The following is a 16,702-nucleotide window of genomic DNA, read 5'->3' as shown; positions in this document are numbered from 1 at the left end:
CCGTGGTTATACATTCAACGTCAATAGTTAACCCGGAAACATTGAAGCTACAGGTCACTACTTTTCCGACAAAAATTTAAGATCTGATCTGAAACGTATTTAGACATTAACCGTAACTGGTTTATGAATCCAATAGGACGTGATCTTCTTTATTCGACCTTCCCTAGAAAGTCATTAGGGAGTAACAATGATAGGGCATGCACACGTTGTGGATGGGCATCTTGAAACCGTCACCGCCCCTTATTCCCGCGTACTTTCCTGGCCAGTACTATTCCTTTATGGATTTATCCTTCTAAATATAAAATTTTATGAATATCCAATTACCCATTCGTAAGTTAAAAATACCTCATTTTCTAATTTTTCCGAATTAACTGTCCCCCCACTCCCCTCCCACAGATGGTAGAATCGGAGAAACGACTATTTCTGATTTAATATGGTTCGGTCTATGATATGCCTGCCAAATTTAATCGTCCTAGCTTATCTGGAAGTGCCCAAACTAGCAAAACCGGGACAGACAGACAGAATTTGTGATCGCTATATGTCACTTGATCGCTATATGACACATCATTACTACCCATGCAAAAAATGATTTTTATTGTTTTTCAAGGTGGGGAACTCAAGTTACTTCAAAGTTTTTAACCATACTGATTCCAATGGTGCAATCTTTATTTTGATTTGACGCCATTTTTGAGGGGTTTCAGGCTCTTTTTCGAAATCACTATAAATTTGTTTTCACGATAAACTTTTACTTTTAAGATATACCGAAATAATAGTTAATATCCCGAATCAATGTCACATGGTCATTTTTTTTCATCATTAGGTATTTTATTTCAAAACGCGCTTTTCAACTTTTGGTTACTATGGGCTGTGGGTTGCTCTTTACTAGGTTGCAGCTACTGCTGCAAACAGAAATTAAAAGTTCTAGTGCCCTTTTTAAGTGACCAAAAAATTTGAGGGCACCTAGGCCCCCTCCCACGCAACTTTTTCCCCAAAGTAACCGGATCAAAATTTTGAGATAGCCATTCTGTTCAGCTTAGTCGAAAACCTAATAACTATGTCTTTGTGGATGACTTAATCCCCACAGTCCCCAGAGGAGGGACTGCAAGTTACAAACTTTGACCATTTTTTACCCATAGTAATGGTTATTAGGAAGTGTACAGACGTTTTCGGGGAGACTTTTCCGCGTTGGGGTGGGAGTGGGTCGGGGGAGAAGGTTACGTGGGAGGATCTTTCCATGGAGGAATTTATCATGAGGGAAGAAAATTTTCATGAAGGGAGGGCAGGATTTTCTAGCATTATTTAAAAAAAAACAATGAGAAAATAAGTAAAAAAAAAAAAAATCACATGGAAGTAATGAGTAGCCTTAAAACTTAAAACGAACATAAAACATTACATGTAAAAGAAGGTTTTCTCCTCCACAATACCTTACTCTTTACGCTTTTAAGTATTTTTAGTAATTTCAACTATTTATTTTACGGCCTTTGTGATTCAGGGGTCATTCTTAAAGATCTGGGATAAAATTCAAGCTTTAGTGCAAAGAGCGATATATTGACGAGGGGGAAAACCCCCTCATTTACATAATACAAAGACACAAATATAGAAGTTCGTTACGTAAGGTAATTCGCAAGGTACGTATGTTTATTACTAACAAAAACGTTCGTAAAAAAATAAAATAAAAAATCGAGTCTCATTTTTAAGTAACCAAAAATTGGATGGCAACTAGGCCTCCTCCCCCGCCCTTTTCTTATCAAAATCATCTGATTAACACTATGAGAAAGCCATTTAGCAAAAAAAGAGACAAATTTCGTTTTAATTATTCATGTGCGGTAAGCCAAAATCAAATTTTGGATTAATTCAAAAACGTTCAGAAATTAAATAAAAAAAAACAAGTTTTTTTTTAAACTGCAAGTAAGTAGCGACATTAAAACTTAAAACGAGCAGAGATTATTCCGTATATGAGAGGTTGACCCCTCCACAACGCCTCGTTCTTTACGTTAAAGTTTTCTACTGTTTTAAAAAGTAGAGCTGTGAGAAAGAGTCAAACTCTAGCGTAGAGAGCGGGGCGTTATGGAGGGGACAACCCCTTTAATATACGGAATAATTTCTCTTCGTTTTAAATTTTAATGTTGCTCCTTACTTGCAAATAAAAAAAAGTTTTTATCTCATTTAATTACTTTTAAGATTAGCCGAAACAATAGAAAACATTCTGTTAATCAAAATTTATGTTATGTCCTGGTCGTCATTTATACTCCCTGTGTCCCGGTGCTTTGTTGATTGCTAATCGAACATTCCTTTTGTCCCGGTCGCTTTCTCTTTGAGTGTCGTCATTTATTTAGATTGTCAGGTTTACCGACTCTTGAACATGCAACATATAATTGTTCATGGGAAAAACAATCCATATTCAGATCTATACCTCATGATTCTAATGATTGCCCTTGAGCTTTGTTAATGGTGATTGCTAATTGAACATTCCCTGTGTCCCGGTCGTCATTTATATTCCCAGTATCCCGGTCGTCATTTGTGTCCTTTTCTTTTTTAGTTCTTTTAGTTTTTACCTTTTTTAGTTTTTTTTAGTTTTTTAGATGAAAATTTTTTTTAGTTTTTTTCCTTTTTTTCTTTTTAGTTTTTTATTGGTTTTTACCTTTTTTTAGCTTTTTCAGATTTTTTCGTTTTTTCTTTTTACCTTTTTTTTTAGTTTTTATCTTTTTTATTTTTTTTATTTTTATTCTTAATTTTATTAGTTTTCTTTTTCTCTTCTATTTTTCAGTTTTTTCCTTTTTTTTAGCTTTTTTTTTAGTTTTTAGTTTTTTTAGTTTTTTAGTTTTTTAGCTTTTTTATTTTTTTTATTAGTTTTTAGTTTTTTTTGTAGTTTTTGCCTTTTTTTAGTTTTTTCAGTTTTTTTTTAGTTTTTAGTGTTTTACCTTTTTTAGCCTAACCAGGATTTGAACCTGGGACCTTCATTCTCCGTTCTGACACCCTCTCTCATCGAGTGACTACTCCAGCATGTTCATTTTGGTGTTTTAAATGGTATATTATTAACCAAATAAATGTGTTTTCCACAGACAGACATACAGACAACTTATTTTTATATATATATATATATATATATATATATATATATATATATATATATATATATATATATATATATATATATATATATATATATATATATATATATATATATATGTATATATATGTGTGTATGTATATATATTTACATATATATATATATATATATATATATATATATATATATATATATATATATATATACATATATATATATATATATATATATATATCTATATATATAAAAATAAGTTGTCTGTCTGTCTGTCTGTGGATCAGGTGACGTCATGCTTCTGTGTTGACTGACGTCATGAAATTAGTTGTCGTCATTTTTGCTTTGACGGTGACGTCATTAATAGTATTTAAGACATGCGTTCACGGAAAAATGTTTAATTGTAAAATGACTGAAGAACCTACAATGGCAACAGCCGAGGAAGCTGCTCAAAGAGTCTATGCCAAAAAACTTGCTGCTGATAGAGAAAGTAAGAAAAGAAAGCGTGCCGAGGAATCACAAGAACAGCAAGAAAACAGGCTTGCGGCTAAAGAACGCAAAACCGCGCAGTTAGATGAAAATCCACCTGGAAAATGAGAGTCAAAACATATCAAAACTGGAAATGATAGCGATGATGATTGGGTTTGGGATTTTGACTTGGATAAGGTCATCAATGCCTACCAGATTTAAGTTAAAAAACAAAGGTTCGGCGATATGTACTTCATAGTGACGCTGAAAAATAAAGAAGAAAAAAAAACCGAAAAAATGTAAAAAACTAAAAAAAAAACTAAAAAGAAAAAACACTCATAGATAAATTACAGACCGGGACACAAATGACGACCGACACGGAGGGAATATAAATGACGACCAGGAACCTCAAAGAAAAATTACAGACTGGGACACCCGGACACAAATCACGACCGGGACACAGGGAATATAAATGCTATTTATATGCACAGACAATGGGACAGCGAAGAATGTTGTATATTCGCATGTTTTACGTAGTTAAAAATATATATTTATATCTATCTCTATTCACAGGTGGGACACAGGGACACAGCTACAATGGCGCGTAACTAATATGGCGCGTAACGACTTACGCGCGCGGGGGGGCTTGGGGGGGCGCGAAGCGCCCCACCAACTAGGTGTTGGGGTGGCGCGAAGCGAGTTGTGTGTATGCGTGTTTGTTTGTTTGTAAAAAGAGCGTTTGCATATGACGTCATTATTAGTACATAAGACTTTGTATATGCACAGACATATAAATATAAATACTATTTATATGCACAGACAATGGGACAGCGAAGAATGTTGTATATTCGCATGTTTTACGTAGTTAAAAATATATATTTATATCTATCTCTATTCACAGGTGGGACACAGGGACACAGCTACAATGGCATGTAACTAATATGGCGCGTAGCGACTTACGCGCGCGGGGGGGGCTTGGGGGGGGGGCGCGAAGCACCCCACCAACAGCTAGTATATATATATATATATATATATATATATATATATATATATATATATATATATATATATATATATATATATATATATATATATATATATATATATATATATATATATATATATATATATATATATATATATATATATATATATATATATATATATAAATATATATATATATATATATATATATATATATATATATATATATATATGATATGAATAAATAATATTATAATAAATTAAAATAAAAGGTTTAATAAAAGAGTGTAAAATAATTAAAGATAAATAAAAAAGTAAAAACTACTCATAAAACCCCCAAAAAATACATCAGGCGATAGTTTGCTGAGCGTCATTGATGGCTTCATCATTCCAATATTCTTAGAGCCTTTTGGCAGTTTAATCCAATTATCAGTTTTTACACTCTTTACACTAGATTTTTCATTCTCTACACTTTTCACAACTCTATCACCATCAACAATTACTGTGCCGAATTTCTATATAATGTTTTCTTCAACCCAAATTGGACTTTATCCTTTGTCCTTTTGAAGTTTGTTTTTTGGTCTTTTTCTTGAGGCCCTTTATAAGGGATTTTTTTGTCATTTAAAATATGGATTTGCTCACTATTACTGTACACAACAGGATTTTGAACTTCTTTAGGACTAAATTCAACTGAAGGAGGCTAAGGGAGCGCCTGTTCAAAATGAGGTTCATTCACTGTTGTCAAAGTTTGTGACTAAGGTAAATGACCGTCCTTTTTATTGACATTTACTTTCTAACATTTGGTAGTTTGCATTTTCACATTGTTTGGTATAACCTGCACTGGTGAGCCAACACTACTTGGAATCACAACTGGAAGATATTTGTGTAAAATCTACTCATGTGTTTGTGCTGGGAGCGTTAGTCTGAGATGGATGAATGGTAATTTGTGACATTGGACTTTGGTGTGAAGTCCCTACACTCAAAGTAACAGAGGCATGAGATAGTGGCGAAGACCCTGGAGACTGCATTGGGGCATAAGAGCTCACTTGTTGCATTATCTGAAAGGTCAAGTTAAACAGTTCAAAACAAAAATAAAGAAAAAAAAGAAACCAAAAATTTCAAAAAAACAAAACAAAACAATTAGTTTCATTCGACGTTGCACTTTGATCTAGAATGATCTTCCTGAAGAAGTTATCCCTAAAAGTTTTTTCTGTTTGCTCTTTCAAAAGAAGGTTCATTAGTCTCCTAAAACCTTGATAAAGGACTAGTGACAAATATTTAACAATACCTTGGACCGCAAACTAAAAAAAAATAACAATAAAAAAAAATTACATACTATACATACTAAAATCAACCAGAGCTAAGAGCTCATATGGCACTTGGCGAGGCAAGAAGAGCTAAGAGCTAAGAGCTCATATGGCACTTGGCGAGGCAAGAAGAGCTAAGAGCCAAGAGATCATATAGTATGAGCTCTAACAAAATTCTATGAATCAATAGATTGATTTAAAAAGGAATAAGAGGCTTAGTGCCGGTCAGGATTTAAAACAAAAGTTCTGAGTCACGATGTCCTTCTAAATATCAAAATTCATTAAGATTGCCGGTCAATAATATTCCCACGAAACGTTATGAAAAAAGCAGATCAAAGAGTGTTAAAACAAGCTACGGCATTCCCGACAAGCGATGCGTTGGATGATCTACCGGCGTCTCCTTCGAAAAATTGGCGAGCTGGACACCTGTTGAAACGAAGACAATCCCTTGCAATAGGGTGCTGGAACGTCTGTTCGATGAAATGTTTGACGACCCAGACTTTCATAGCTGGTGAAATACATCGCCTAGGCCTCGACATCCTCTGTGTATCAGAGACAAGAATAAATGACACACTAGAAAACCATGAGATAGCAACACCAGATTCAGAGAACTCTTTCTTCTTTTATAACTCAGGACCCAAAGATGGTAGTGGCAGTGCAGGGGTTGGATTTCTCCTTAACATCCAAGCACAAAAAGCTCTAATAGAATGGGAGCCCGTATCATCTCGCCTTGCAAAAGCTAGATTCCGAAGCAAACTGTTTAATGTTACAGTGTTTGCGGTCTACGCACCCACAAGGGTCAGCTCTGAACAAGCAATAGATACGTTTTACGCCGAACTCAACGAAGCTGTAAAAAAGACCCCCAAACGTGACCTCCTCATTATCGGTGGCGACCTCAACACACACGTCGGCAGCAGACAGGCAAACGGCGACAGGAGCCTTGGAATTCACGGGTACGGCGAAAGATGCGAACGAGGAACCAGATTGGTCCAATTCGCCCAAGCAAACAACCTCGTAATAGCAAACACCCTTTTCAGACACAAGCCCTCACACGTCATAACCTGGAGATCCAGAGATGGAAGGACATCTTCCCAGCTGGACTACCTACTCGTGTCGTCACGTTGGAGAAGCTCGATCCAGAACTGCAGAGCCTACAGAGGACCTGACACAGGTTCCAAGGGCGGGTCGGATCATACCTTGGTCAAAATGTCTGTGAAGATCAGGCTAGTGGCTCGTAAACGGAAGGAACCCCCAAAAAGATTTGACGTTGCCCGTCTTAAGGACCCGACAGTAGTAGAACAATTCCGTGTTCAACTTTCAAATCGTTTCACCGCCCTCGAGCATGAACACTCAAATGAGTCTCCTGAGGACGGGAACTCGAGCGGGTCGTCGGTTAACGAAGATTGGCAGAAGTTCCGAAATACACTACAGGAGGTAGCTCTCGAAACTCTTGGAAGAGTGAAGCGAAAGCGAAGACGGTGGATGTCCGAAGAGACCATCCGACTTGCAACGAAGAAAAGTCTGTTACCATCACGCCACTCAGCTGAATTCAAACAGCTACGCAAGCTATGTCACCAGTCGGGCAGAAAAGACAGAAGGAAGTACTGGGAGAATATGGCGGTGGAGATGCAAAAAGCAGCTAGCCTGTCTGATACTAGGAAACTGTATCAGCTGCTTAAAGAGTCCACTGGGAAGAGGTCGAAGAACTCGGCCTCTGTAAGAGACGAACACGGTAACATCCTAACGAGTCGTGACGAAGTCGTTGACCGTTGGAAGCGCCATTTCCAGAAACTCCTAAATCCCCAAGTCGACCCTTCATCACCTGCTCCAAATCTTCAAGTGACCCAACCTCCCCCACCTCCTTCATCAACGCTCATTAACCAATACGCAGGAGTCAAAATAGAGCCCCCTGACGAAGAGGAAATCCTGGCAGCAATAAAGAAGCTGAAGAATCATAAAGCGCCGGGAATTGACGCCATACCAGCAGAAATCTACAAGGCAAGCCCCAGGCTTCTTGCACAGAACCTAGAAAAACTGCTCAAGAAAATTTGGGTACAGGAGGTTCTCCCAGACGATTGGAAAGTTTCAATTATCATCCCCCTGTATAAAAAAGGGGATAAAGCTGAATGCAAGAATTACCGGGGGATATCGCTCATAAGCATCGCTGCCAAAATATTTGCCATGATTTTACTCAACCGCTTCAGCTCAATCAGAAACACGACCACACGCCCAAACCAGGCGGGCTTTCGGCCAGGAATGGGCTGCATTGATCAGCTCTTTACACTCCGGCAAATTCTCGAACACCGCATGAAACACAATCAGATTACTATAGTCGTCTTCATAGATTTTATAACGGCCTTTGACTCGATCGTTAGAGATGGCATATGGGCTGCGATGCAAGAGGACGGCGTCCCTGATAAGCTGATACGCCTTATTCAGGCATACTACCAACACGTTCGTGCCTGTATACAAGCTGATGGAGAGCTGTCCTCCCTCTTCGACATCGATTTCGGGGTGAGACAGGGCTGCATCCTGTCCCCCATCCTCTTCAACTTTGTTATCGATTGGATCATGAAGCGCGCCATGCAATCTGCCAGAGGCGTTGAAGTAAGCCCTGACTTCTCCATCAAAGACCTTGACTACGCGGATGACATTGCCTTGCTAGAAAACGATATAGATCATGCGCAAGCCATGCTGTGTAATGTTGCTGCTACTGCAGATTTGGTTGGGCTGAAGATCAGTAAGGATAAAACCAAAATTCTAACAAATTCTGAGGATGTTCTCATAAATGGCATCTCTCATCTCTATCGACAACCCCCATTTAGAGGTCGTTGACCAGTTCAAGTACCTGGGATTCCTCATCGACATTTCCGGCGGCTGCAGTACGGAAGTCCAGAGCAGAATATCATCAGCATCGATAGTCTTTGCTCAACTTAGGAAGAACCTGTGGAGACAAAGAGACGTCCTACTAAAAACAAAAATCCAGATCTTTGAAGCAACCGTCCGCTCCGTACTCCTTTACGGATGCGAGACATGGCCCGTGAAAGCAGCGGATGTTCATGCTCTCAAAGTATTCGACCACTCCTGCCTGAGACAAATCCTCGGTGTCTCCCTCCGAGACAGAATTAGCAACGTCGAAATTCGTAGACGATGCCACCAGAAGCATGACATTGAAGCCCTAATAAAAAAACGCCGCCTAACTTGGTTTGGCCATGTTTGTCGGAGGTCAGATGACACCCTCACTAAAAAGGCGCTATACTGCAAACCCCTCGCACACTGGAAGAAGAAGCGAGGTGGACAAGTCAAGACCTGGCTTAACACACTCAAGGCGGACCTAGAGCCGATTGGTGGTTTCCGACGACACGGCCGAAGATGGGACAAGCAGTGGCTTGAAATATGTGCACCACACACACACGACCGAGCGGCTTGGCACTCAACCGTCTGCCAGATCATAGCGCCAGGGAGAGCTGAAGAGCTTGTGTCCTGAAACAAGTAAGTAAGTAAGTAAGTAAGATCACCCACTCGTGTTATAAAAAATAATTTTTTTTAATTTTTCCTCTCCCTTTAGCCCCCTAGATGGTCGAATCTGGGAAAACAACTTTATCAAGTCAAAATGTGCAGCTCCCTGACACGCCTACCAATTTTCATCGTCCTAGCACGTCCAGAAGCACCAAACTCGCCAAATCACTGAGCCCCTCCCCCCACTCCTCCAAAGAGAGCGAATCCAGTACAATTCTGTCAATTACGTATCAAGGACATTTGTTTATTCTATCCACCAAACTTCATCCCGATTCCTCCACTCCAAGTGTTTTTCCAAGATTTCCCCCTCCCCCCCCCCAATGTCAAAAGATCTGGTTGGGATTTGAAATAAGAGCTCTGAGACATGAATCCCTTTTAAAAATCAAATTTCATTAAGATCCGATCATCTATACGTAAGATAAAAATACCCAAATTTTCACGTTTTCCAAGAATTCCAATTTCCCCCTCCAGCTCCCCCCAATGTCACAGGATCTGGTCGGACTTTAAAATTAGAACTTTAAAGCACAAGATCCTTCTAAATATCAAATTTCATTAAGATATGGTCACCCTTTCGTAAGTTACAAATACCTCAATTTTCAAAATTACCTCCCCCCCCCAATTCCACCAAAGAGAGCAGATCCGGTCCGGTTGTCAGTCACGTATCTTAGACAGGTTTCTATTCTTCCCATCCAGTTTCATCCCGATCTCACCGCTTCAAGTATTTTCTAAGATTTCCGGTCCCCCAAACTGCCCCCCCCCCCCAATTACGCTTGATCCGGTTGAGATTTAGAATAAGAGATCTGAGTTACGAGGTCCTTCTAAATATGAAGTTTCATGAAGATCCGATCACTCCTTCGTAAGTTAAAAATACGTAATTTGTTCTTATTTTTCAGAATTAACCCCCCCCCCCCATATAGCAGATCCGTTCCAATTATGTAAATCACGTATTTAAGACGTCTGCTTATTTTTCCCACCAAGTTTCATCCCGATCCCTGCAATCTAAAATACGGCTCTTTGCTTTTAAAAACTTCTTCTTTTTTTCTACATTATTATCTGCTAATTTTTTGATTGCCAAAGTTTATTATTGGTTAATATAGTGAATATTTCTCAAGTTTTCATGTCTTTGGCTTAAAAATAAAAATTTTCTATTTTAATCTAGTGCACCAAACTCCTTTCCAGACTAGAATGTGGTAATTTTTTAAGGGGATGGTGGAGACCTCCCTTCACAAGAGTGCAAATTGTCTGGTATTGCAAGTTATTTTCGTGGGCATTAAAGCTTGTTCAAATAAGCAATGCAAAGAACACCCATCTTCAAATTCCCCCGGGACCCTACCCCAAATACTCCCAAAAAAGTTCCACATTCGCCCCATTCCACTTTCAAGAGGACCTTTCAAGGGGCTCTAAAAAAAACTGAAAAAAACTATCCCAATCAAAAACAACTCCTCTCACCTTTGCACCAACTCTGCCTTCATCGAGCCTTGGAATATGCCCACTTTTTTATAAACAGGAAGTGGTGATCAAGTCTCTAAGACGTAAGGACACTCAGATGAGATGACGCCGACTCAGACAAATCTTTATATCGCCAAGATTGTGTTCAAACTAAAGACCCCGAAAATGAAGACAAACCCCTTGATGCCCCTATATGACTCTGATATGCTTGCTCAACCAAAAGTCAAGAGAAAGTTCTTTTTGAATCTCCACAACATGTTTGGGGCTCTTAGCCATCCTGGTGAAGACAGAGAGGTCCAAGAATGTTGCAAGAGGGCTCATTCTAGCAGAAATTTTAAAAGTTGAGGGCACCTAGGCCCCCTTCCATGCTCAATTTTTCCAAAGTCATTGAATTTGGTCATAATAATGGTTATCGGGAAGTATACAGACGTGTTAATATAACATTTTTTCTGGTTGGGGCGAGGGGGAAGGATTTATGCCAGAGGATCTTTCTATGGAGGAATTTATTATGGCTGAAGAGATTTTCCATGAAAGGGACGCCGAATTTTCCCGTATAATTAAAAAAACAACAATGAGGAAGTAAATAAAAAAAAGTTTTTTTCAACTGAAAGTAAGGAGTAACATTAAAACTCAAAACGAACAGAGGTTATTACGTATAGGGGGGAGTTCGTTCGTTCGTACCTTGCTCTTTACGCTAAAGTACTTTTAGTAATTTAAAAGAGCCATTTATTCTAATTAAACGGCCTTTATGATTCAGGGGTCATTCTTAAAGAATTGCAACATTCTAACTGTAATGTAAAGAGCGAGGTATTGACGAGGGGGCGAACTCCCTCATATAGGTAATATAAATATACGAGCATAGATCTTCATTACGCAAGTCAATTTGTAAGTTATGTATATTTATTACTAATAAAAACGTTCTTAAATAAAATTTAAACTTCTAGTGGCCTTTTTAATTAACCAAAAAATTGGAAGGCAGCTAGGCTCCCTCCCCCGCCCCTTGTTTCTCAAAATCGTCCAATCACAACTATGAAAAAGCCCTTTAGTCAAAAATGTAAAATAAACATGCAAATCTTGTTTTCATTTGCTCATGTACAGTGAGCCAAATTCAAAACTTGCATTAATTAAAAAAAGTTCAGAAATCATCTTTTTTTTTTTTTACTGCAAGTAAGGAGTGACATTAAAACTTAAAAATAACAGAAATTATTCTGTATATGAAAAGGGCATTCCCCTCCTCAACACCCTGCTCTTTACGCTAAAGTTTGACTCTTTCTCACTGCACTACTTTTTTAAATAAATAAAAACTTTACCATAAAGAGCAGGGCGTTGAGGAGGGGACAGCCACTTTATATAAGAAACAGCTTCTGTTCGTTTCAAGTTTTAATCTCGCTCCTTACTTGCTGTTAAAAACCTGATTTTTTTTATATTTAATATCCAGAAAGGACATAAAGAACAGGCATTGAGTGGTATGTTCATAGAATTTGTAGGCCAGTAATGAAAAAGTCTCCATCTTTACTGCCCAAATTGCATGTTTTCTATGTGTTTTTCCATTTCTTGATTTTGTTAGCACTGATTCAATTTATAGGTACATGGGTCAAAATAAGAGTGATAAATGGCAAAATGCATAAAAAACATATAATTTGTGCAATATTTTGCACATTAGAGGAGGGGAAAGAATTATATATTTTGCGTTTATCTGATTTAGTTTTCTTTTGTAGTTAGCTTGCCATTAAACAGATATAGCTTATCAAAAATAGCAAAGTTTTCTATATAATCTAGGCTAAGATCTGGTCTCATTAGGAAGAAGGGCTGGGGCAAATTTGCAGGAGCAATGATTAGTGTATTTAGAATCCGATTCCACACTGAATGGCACATGAAGTGGTGTATTCATCTTATAGCAAGCAAATTATTTAAGATAACCAAAATCTACCAGACATTATGAAGTCCTAAGTGTCGAATCCTTCAATGGCTCCAAGCTGTAATTTAAGAAAGACTTAGACAGGTCAAAACCTAAGACTTGGTAAAATTCTAGTTTAGCTACTTTTTTGCTCTTGGAAATGAGTTAGGTTAGATGAATGAAACTTTCAAGAATAGGTCTATAGACTAAAAAATGTCCTGGGAAGGTACTTTGAGGCATCTACCTCCACTCCTTCTCTCTAGAGGCAAGTGACCTTTGATGACCTTTAAAAATCTTTTAGTTATGAAAGTGAAACCTTGCAAAAGAGATCTGCTTAAATAAAATATAATAAAACTATTTTCAGCTTCAAAACTTTGCTCAATCTCAGTTTTTGCAAGCAAATACCAATTTATCCTTCATCTGTGAGAGCTGGGAAGGAGCATAAGGTGCATAAGGAGCATAAGGGGCTGGTGGAATATAAGAGCTTTGCTGTTTTCAGCTGGACATTACAGATTGGTGAAAGTAGAGATGGAAAAGTAGCCATCCCAGAAGATGAGCAGTAATATAGATAAGGGTAAATAAGCAGTACTTCCACTTTTCGATTTCAATTTTCCCTATTTTCATACCAATTTTCCCTAGAAGTCCTCGTGTTTAGGTCTGTTTTCTCCCTATTTCTCTCCCTAGAAAAAAGGATATTTTGGCCTAGATTTCTACAGAATTTACATGAGATCTTTTTACTTCAGATAATGATAATATCTTTACACTAACGAGAATACATACAAAAGTTCAAACTGAGATCTTTTTACTTCAGATAATGATAACATCTTTACACTAACGAGAATACATAAAAAAGTTCAAACAAGTGTCATCTCCAGCACTTCATGGCACGTAGCGTTTGCCTTCGTCTTGAAGCCAGCGACAGCTTTCGGTATACTGACAGTTGATGAAGTTTTATCTTTGTTTTTCAACCAGTAATTGACTCGAATCAGTGAATCTAGGGTGACATTTTCGAGACTATTTCTCATGTCTGTTTTGATCAATTTCAGGAGGCTGAACAAACGTTCAGCTGGAACATTGCTAAAAGGTAACGAGAATATCAGTGAAATGCACTTCCGCCGTTCCGGGTACCTGATTTCGCCACTGCGAGTCTTCAACTTGGGAATCTCCCAAATGAAGCTCAGTGACATCAGTCATTGCCTGTGACCTCCATTCTACGTCCGTTTTCTGGAGGGAACACTTTTCTGTTAGAACAGGAAATCTCACAAATAGTGGCCTTAGAGATCTTGGGTTCAAATTTCTTGCATTCCTTGGTTCAACTAAAGCCAAAATGTCATGAATTTCGTCTTCAGACTTGAACCGGTCTTTGATCTGCTTGATCAGGACTATATAGTAGTTTCGACACGACTGGTAAAAGAGATCAATGTTATCACTTGGCTCTTGAGCATCCTCGAGTTCTTGCATGGAATCGATTACAGCTATTCCAACATATGTCTGGTTAGAGCCAGGTACTCACTTGAAAGGTAAGGATCCAGTTCAGTAAACGAACCAACACTGCGAATATAGTCCAGTTGCATGAAGCTAGACGCAACATCATTCACAAGTTTGCTTACACTAAGCTTCAGAGAGTGAACAAGTGGGAGTTCGGATTGAAAAACTGTATTGAATTCGTTGGAGAGGCCAAGAGAGCAGTCCATGAATTCAAGGTATGACTTTGTCAACTTGCTTTGTAATGTCGACAAGATAAGGTCATTTGTTGCAGTTGGGTCTTCAAACGTTGTTTCTACGAAATACTGAATAAGAGCAACCCGTTGCTCAATAAGCCTCTTCACACAGGCCTGAAGGGATAACCAACGGATCTGTCCCGGAGCAAGAATTCGGTGTGCTTCGTATCGGAAGAACTCCTGAAATTCGGTGAACTTCTCTCGCCTGGAAGCGCATCTGAAAAAGAGGGCATAGATATTTCGCGCCAAGTCTTCAAATGTCTTGGGAAGTGACAAGCATGCATAGGACGAGCATAAGTGAATAAGATGGCATGAGCATTTTACATTCAAGATGTGTGGCACCATGGCTTTCATAAGGGTTGAAGCAGATCCGTTGGCTCCAAACATGACGTTAGTTGTATCTGCACAAAATCCAACAATATTTTGCCAGGGAATCGAGTTTTCCTCAATGACTTGCTTGATGCGGTTAGTCAGGCCCTCAGCCGATCCATCACTACACTTAACCATATCCAATGCTTCGACATGAAGTTTTAGATCTTTCTCGCTAAAAAATAAAACCATGATAACTAGCTGTTTATCAATAGTACTATCAGTGGTTTCGTCAATTATCACAGAAAAAAAAAGTGTTTTTGAGCAACTCGACTAACTGCTTCTGTAGCACCAACGAAAAATTCTGTCGCAAAATATTTGTAGCTTTCTGTTTACCCAATGTGACCCCTGCCAGGGCCTGGTCTTTGGGAAATAATTTTCTGAGGAGAGGAATCAAGCTGTCTGCAAGACGTAATGGCAGATTATATTCTGCCAAAAATATGCAGATCCGCTGTTCAATTTCTTTGGAATGACTGCCTACAGTCAGAAGTTTTTCAATGCTGCCAGACTTCGTCTCGATTTCACTGCTTGCTTTTATATGCTGCTTGGTCAGGACATGCTTCGTCAACTCTGATTTCCCACAATACACATACTTCAAACAGAACTTACAGTATGGTACAGAAGTCTTTTTCTTTGACTTGTTTGACACTCTTTTCTCTATCCAATTTTTTCTCTATCCGCTTGTCAACAAAATTTTGCTCGTATATTTTCTTTTGGGAATTCTGCCCTGAACCCTGCTTTTTTTTGGAGGAGTCACCAGGAAGTGAACTCCAGGAACATCATCATCTTCGTAATCCAGTCGTCTTTCGGGACTAGATCCAATTCTAAGACTATCTTCCTCTGAGTCAGTACACTGGCTTTCAGATGAACTTTGCATGCCAATGATCTCCAGAAAAAGTGTTTTATTAGCAATCAAAACTAGTCTATTTCTATAATTACTTGTACAAGGGTACACAATAATTAGATCTGCTAAACTATGCTCATGGGCATTAAGGTGCATATCCTCAATTAACTTAAATTACCTCATGTATAATTTAAGTTTGCAGTATGGAGTACGGATGGACCAAAAATTTGCAATGGTTGTATTGCACGTTTTTGCAAAAATCAAAACGAAGTATGCCTAGCTTGATAAATGATAATTAATTATTTATTATGTTGTTTGTTGGTTGGTTTAGAAAATGGTTAACCTTTACTACTGCACGCCAGCAAAAACGTAGGTTTTTTCATTAGTGCAGTAGATTTAAATATTAAAGAGTTAAATCGTCTTTATTAATAAAGTAAGTTTAAACTTTAAATGGAAAAAGAAATTTGTGACCCACTTCTTCACTAGAAGATCTTTGCTTTGATGTCTTCTAACCTAGGAGGGACCAACCCAAGCAAAAACAACAAAAAAGAAGTTGTCATATTGCTGCAGTCCAAGGCAAAACAGTAGATTTTACATTATTCCAAATGGCAAGTGGCAGGCAAGTGGACATGAACAAAAGACTAGACTAAATATTGTTGTGTGAATCATCAGATTAAAAATAAGGGTACTCACAGCTAGTTTTAACAGAATGCAGGGTCCTTTATAGACAGTATGGATTGCAACTTTTCTGCAAAAAAGCCACAGTTTGCACCAACACCAGCAACTGTCCCTAAATTTTGACACAGAAGCCACAGTCTGCACATGTTGTATAGGAGGATGACCTTAGGTCAGTGTCTTTCAGGACCGTACTTGGTAGAAATAAGTCTTTCAACTTCCGTAAATGTCTTGTATACTTTCTTCTATGCTCAGATTGTAGCTGGGGCCTTGTTTTTTTTAGCTAAGCAATGGAGAGTGCCATTTTGTGTCAGGGTGAAACATCAACGCCTGCCAATTATCAAGTCAAAAACTGTTCTTTCATGGTTTAAATCATATTTTCTTACTTCATAATTAAATTTAAAC

At 38.2% G+C, this 16,702-nt stretch overlaps 1 long non-coding RNA gene across 3 annotated transcripts in view; it reads right to left on the bottom strand.

The window, feature by feature from the left end:
- Positions 1 to 4,753: 4,753 nt before the first annotated feature.
- LOC136041030 (uncharacterized) overlaps positions 4,754 to 16,702 on the bottom strand; it is a 173,929-nt gene continuing 161,980 nt past the window's right edge. For all 3 annotated transcript variants that reach the window (XR_010620946.1, XR_010620947.1, XR_010620948.1), the window contains one exon: positions 4,754 to 5,574. This is a non-coding gene — a long non-coding RNA (uncharacterized LOC136041030). The remainder of the gene's footprint in view (positions 5,575 to 16,702) is intronic.

This window comes from Artemia franciscana, chromosome 21 (genome assembly GCF_032884065.1).
Source record: "Artemia franciscana chromosome 21, ASM3288406v1, whole genome shotgun sequence".
Taxonomy (NCBI): Eukaryota; Metazoa; Arthropoda; class Branchiopoda; order Anostraca; family Artemiidae; genus Artemia; species Artemia franciscana.
The sequence above is the reverse complement of the archived record's forward strand: the minus strand, read 5'-3'. Positions and strand labels throughout refer to the sequence as shown.